Genomic DNA, 6,000 nt, shown 5'->3' with positions numbered 1-6,000 from the left:
TGTGTGTGTGTGGATGTGCATTTGATGGATGGGTCAGCAGATAAACTGGGCTGAATATGCCGAGCGTGTGTTTATGTATGTTTCTGCGTGCCCTGGGGGACAGGGGGAAGCGGAGCGCTGCACCTCCTGCAGGGGGTGCCGTGTCTCCCTGCAGGGGGGTGCAGCAGGCAAACAGAGGGGTGCCAGTACACCCCACCACCCAAACCCCTGCACACACAAACACACGCAAACACAGACATATCACCCCACTCCACCCTACTGCGCTACAAGAGGGGGTGGGTGAAGGGACCCTGCACTCTTCTAAACCTCAACTGATGCATAATTCATGTACAAGTAGCAATTCTCATATTTTGCTGGTGGGGTGGGGTGGGGGGAGGGTTCAGAAAAAATAAAGTTCCATTATAGTCCGCACACTCATCTTTAATCCACTTTTTTTCCAAGTTAAATTGTTTTGCTGTGGCTGTAGACTAATGGCCAGAACCAAGCTGAACTTCTTAGAACAAGTAGCATTAAAATATTTATAAAACTATGGATTAATGATCTTAGGTATTAACTACTGACCACAAATATGCTGTATCCTTCATTGTTAGGTTTGCACTAAAGTCAGCACTGTTTCCATATTGACTTCTCTGTTGTTTCTTTCCAAATTATGCATATTTGCTAGATGATTTTTATGATTTGTTCCATGTGCAACAGTAATGATATGTGCACCCAAACTGACCCATAACCCAAGTCTGTCATCAAATTATATTCTCTAATCCTGCATGTGGTGTACAGAATCTTTAAAGTCCACGTGGCTCCCGTGATGAAATCATGTAGCAGATGTCACCAACGTAGAAAAACAGACTTTTTTAATCATTACATGTGCGTTTGCTCTGTCACGTTTTAGTGATGTGGCATCTAAATCTCCATTCCTTTGAAAAGACAAACAAAGGCTCCTGGTTCGGTGTTTGCTTTGTCCGGACTAAAAGAAAAACGCTTGGGACCCGGGTGGGAATCTTTTGCCAAGCTTGTAGTGCAGGGGCTACTCAATCTCTCTCTCTCGCACTCCGTCTTTCCTTCCACACAAGGGCAGAGACATCCAAAAGGACTGTACCTTGGTGCGCGTCCAACAAAAGCTCTCTGCCGAATTTCATCCTCTTTTGAATTTGTGTTTGAATAACACTCGAGCTACAAATCAAAATATGTTGGACACTGAGAGTGAGGTCATGGGGTATAGATCATCATGGCTTCCAGAGAAGTCTCCTTGTGTAAAAGACGGGAACGGGTGGCTGCTGCTTTGACTGATGGCTATAGAAAACTGAAAGGGCTGTTCGGGGCCCATTCTCTCGAGACTAAGTCCCATGCTCGTGCCAAACCCCTCATTTTCCTCCCCGCAATATATTTCATTAAACTTTTAACTCTTCACAAGGTAATTCACTTGGCATTTTGAGACTGTGCTGTTGAAGGCTGCTGAGTGTTTCTCTCTCTGTAATTTAACATCATGCAGATATTTGTCTAATACAGCACTAAAAGTATATTTCAAAATCTATTTTTTTTCTTTGTAAAAACAAATGAAAAAACAAAAAAACCCAACACACATTCAGAACAGTTTAATGGATGAAACTGTGTAACATCCACACCAACAAAGCTGAGCTGCGCGGCACAGCATTTCATGATTACAGCCGTGCAGGTCCCAGTGGCGCAGATATAATTAAGACCTCTTCTTAATTACTTAATAAGCCTAATTAGTAACATTTCTGAGCAGCAGATTTGGCTGCAAGAGCGATGGAAATCAGAAGAATGTTAAGTCTATTTGTTATTTCATTTAAATCCTAATGTTAATGAAATTAGTGCATTATGATATAACCGAAACCAACCACGCTGGGATTGACCAAAGGGCTAATGCAGTTGTTTTATGCTCCTGATAAACATTCAATTAAGAGCAACAAAAGGAGGGCAAGAAAACCAAACCAAAAACAAAAAACCCACACAAAAGAAAATCTAGTTTTTCTTAGGTTTCTACAGTCACATCACTTTCACCAAGCGATCTTGTTTTCTCTCATCGATCATTTTTCATTAGTGGGTGCCCAGATGTGATGGAGAGGGTAACTAAGGCAAGTCCACCAATCATGTGTTGGAGCTGCTGCAGCATTCCTGGCCACTTAATTAGAAGTTGTTGGTACCACAGAAGGTGTCACCAACCTTTTCAGGCGCTGAACAGATGGTGTCCCCCTTTTTTGAGGTCCTGCCAATGCCCACTCTGTGGCTCCTGGGAAAATGACCTAACTCACAGGCAGCTGCTTAGTGCGGCTTGAGTGATTCTTTACAGCCACTTCTATTGGGGGGGACTTAGCAGGACGTACCACTGCAAACAAGGGTTGAGACCGCCGTAGCTGGGTCCCCTGGTAGCTGCAGAAATCTGTTTTGGTTACAGGATAGAGGTTGTTAAAGCTGTGTTTTCAGCGCCATGTGCAAAAAGACGAAGGAAAGACCTTAACCCCCAAAGATCTCTATGTCTAAGTGCGAGTTGGGTTTGTGTGCACCTTCCTCTGCTTTTGGCAGATGGTGTGAATATCAACAGAGAAAGGACCTGGGAAACCCCACAGAACAAAAAGTGAAAAGGGTTCCTCGACAGTTACAAAGAGGCCCCATGGAGCGGTGTGTGTGTGTGTGTGCATGTGTGTGTGTTGGGTTGGGGGGTGGGGGGGAGTGGCCTTCATGTTAATAGATAAAAAGAAGGAGGGAGTAAGAGATTGGAAGGGCATTTGCCATCGAGGAGTGAAAGTGGATAGAGAAAATGTGAGGACCGTGGGTTCCATATGTGAGGAGGCGGGGGGTCGGAGGGGGTTTAACATGCTTCGTGCTGCGTGGACAGAAGATCGGCTGTCATTCTGTAATCGGCTTGGCTCAGCCTCCTTCCGACCACGCAGGAGGTGGAGAAGGAACAAGTTGAAAATTGGATGACTGTGTTTTTCTGACTAATTACTTGATATGCTTTACACTATGTGGGTTTTATCCTAAAGACATTTGCAGGATTCCAAAAAAATGAAAGAAAATAAAAATCTCAATCACATGCAATCCTGATATCAAACTACTCACAAATCCTGCACACGCTTCCAGAAATCACAATGCTATTTAGAAGGTGCACGACTCTCTCCAGTCCTTGCTCTTGATGATGAGACGTCTGAAAAGGCTGGGGAGTCTACTTGAAAAGTGCCCTGGCTCAGTAGTGCTGTTTCACTGACATGGCAGGGGACATAAAATCTGTCATTTTCATCATGTTCTTTCGTGGGGGAACTTGTTTCCTGCAGCTTTCTCTATCAGATACACTGTATGCCGGTGTGGGTTTATGGCTGTGGAGCTGGGGCAAGCCCGATCGATCTGTGGGAGCCATACGATTTAATAGGTGCACAACTCTTGCTAAGGGGCGCTGGGTAGGAGGGATACATTTAATCACTAAGAGGGAGCATGGTGGCAAGGCCTGGTCACCAACAGTTTGTTTTATGAGAAGTCAAGGTATCAATTTTCCTCCACACTGTGAAATATCTTGGGTAATCTATTTTTAGTGCTAGTGTTTCCGTTGTGTTTTCCCATTTCCAACTATTCCCCTATCTGGCTAATTTATTTTGGTAACTTTCGGAATTTCAAGTATTGACAGCTGCTCCTTGAAGTGCTCTGTGGCTGCTGCTTAGATAGTGTTTGTGGCTTGTAAGCTCCTGTCTCAGAGCATTACAAACTGCTATGTAGTGTTGACATTTAATGTTTAACATGACATTTAATAAGCTGTCCAAAGTTCTTCACGAAACAACTGTCAGCAATCAGCAGTTATTTCAATGCCCCTGTGTGCATGACTAGAAAGAGAACTGTAACTTTAATTTCACTGGTCACACTGAAACTTAACAAGTTCATTATTAAATCTGAAAATTAAAAAAACATTTTGCCCAAAATAAGGTTTAAAAAAGCTAAAAGTCAGACTTACTACTTGGCGAGTGTGACATAACATGAGCACAGAAGCGAGTTTGGGGTGTTAACTTGGCTTCCAAATTCCCCAGATCACAATCCAATTCAGTAGAATGTGCTGGATAAACATTCCCAATCTAATGATGCCTTGCCTCACAACTTACAGGACTTAAAGGATCTGGCGCAGATACCAAAACACACCTTCAGGGGTCTAGGAGTCCATGCCTCGAGAGGTCAGGGCAGTAAAAGGGAGACCAACACCAACCAACACAATATTAGGCAGGTGATCATAATATTATGCCTGATCGGTTTATCTGTCCATTACCAAATAGTTGAAGCTGCTGCGAACCTCAAATGTGCATCAGTGCAACAGCTATCTTGTTGCTACTTAAATACTATGCATTTTCAATTCAATTCAATTTTTCTTATACAGCACCAACAACACAACAACAGTTGCCTCAAAGCCCTTTATATTGTAAGGGAGACCCTACAATAATGCATACGAGAATAACACAACAATCATATGACTTCTTGTGAGCAAGCATTTTGGCAACAGTGGGAAGGAAAAACTCCTTTTGCACCATTTTCAGCAAAAAGGTGTAGATTTCACATATAGATTTTGTTTTCAATCAAACAGTCTATCTAAAATATTCAAGAGTAAATTACAAAGAGTTCAGAGACATTGTACTTTAGTTTTTGGTGCACTGACAACACAAAAAAACATTAAGCAATAACAGCAATCCATCTTTAAATATGTATTAGGGCGAATTCAGGGCCACAGCTCCTAGTCATCAGTTCAGTTTTGGTGACTTCTAAACACACATTGATCAATAAATAAAGACATTGTCATCTTCATTTATATACAATAAGCACATTTAGAACTCATTAGGATAAAGGGGGTAAGACGAGGAATCACTTCTCTGCACTGAGCTGTTGTCGGCTGTGTTTTGCTCAAGCTCTTCACAGCTTTCACAAAACCTCTGAATAACCTTGAACTTCTATAGCGCACCTCAACCCCAAACAGCCGTCTGCTTAATGCTGTTATGCCGGGCCCTACACGCTAAAAGTCACTGGTGGTGATAGTGGCTGATTAGATTGTGTCCATTGATTGCACTGCGTGCTGTTAGGACGAGCATGATGCGGGCTGCAGATCCTGCGTCTCCTCCTCCGAAACACTGACAGTCTGAGACAGAGGAGATGGAGCCCCATGCAGGGCAGCAGATTGAGTTATTGATCAGCTCTCTCCTTTCTCCTGTCTCCGTCTCTCGCTCTGCTGCTCCGAGAGACCCCGTCATCAGGATAATGAATTTCACTTATTGCAGATTAACGTCATAAGGTCTGTATGGTAATAATGGCAGGAATTAGCTCTTTGTCACCCCCTCTGAATTTCCAAGAAGGAGGGGCGATGAAGGTTGTTATTGCCCCGTTACTCAGTCTGAGGAGCGCGATTTGAACAAAAGGGAACAGTGAGCGGAGAAGTGCATGAAAATGAAAGATTTGAGGGAGAATTAAAGAGAGACTTATGAAGACTGTGATTTCAGCATCACTGAGGCGGCTGCGAAGAGTTCTGATGCAAGAAATTTGTGTTTGATGAAGGAGGGTGAAGGAGAATTTAGAGAGGAAACCAAGACTGAATAGCAGGCTGCTCTATGAAAAAGAGAGGCCAAAGAGGAAAGATGAGAGGGGAAGATCCAAAAGGGATGAGTAGTAAAGTGGAGAAGAGAGCATGATAAGCAGTGGTCATACAGTCACCAGGCAGCAACGCCGCTTAAGGGTCGGCCATTGTGTCTCCAGCACCAAGATTGGGGTAGTAACGAATGAATAATGAGGCTTGATTACAGTCCGTGAGATGGCACATTGTTCAGAATCAATCCTCCAGGCAATTACAGGCGCACAAACAGCAGCCCTCAGCCTCAGCACGGACAGAGCGGGAAGCGATTGTGTCAGAGGACAACATCATCTTCGTCAATGACTTGTTGCCTCCTCGTGTCGGAGCCATTAGCACTTACTCTGCTCCTGCAGCCACATTCAGCCACCCACATAAAAAGCCTCCAATTT

General features: G+C 43.6%; 1 protein-coding gene across 6 annotated transcripts in view; it reads left to right on the top strand.

Moving 5' to 3' along the window:
* Positions 1 to 6,000, top strand: part of LOC102288865 (furin) — a 208,697-nt gene that overhangs the window by 177,626 nt on the left and 25,071 nt on the right. The gene's annotated exons all lie outside the window — the stretch shown is intronic.

The sequence above is a fragment of the Haplochromis burtoni genome, unplaced genomic scaffold, assembly GCF_018398535.1.
Source record: "Haplochromis burtoni strain Fernald_Lab_line unplaced genomic scaffold, NCSU_Asbu1 Contig_76, whole genome shotgun sequence".
NCBI lineage: Eukaryota > Metazoa > Chordata > Actinopteri > Cichliformes > Cichlidae > Haplochromis > Haplochromis burtoni.
Note: the sequence above shows the minus strand (reverse complement) of the source record. Positions and strands in the feature narration are given on the sequence as shown.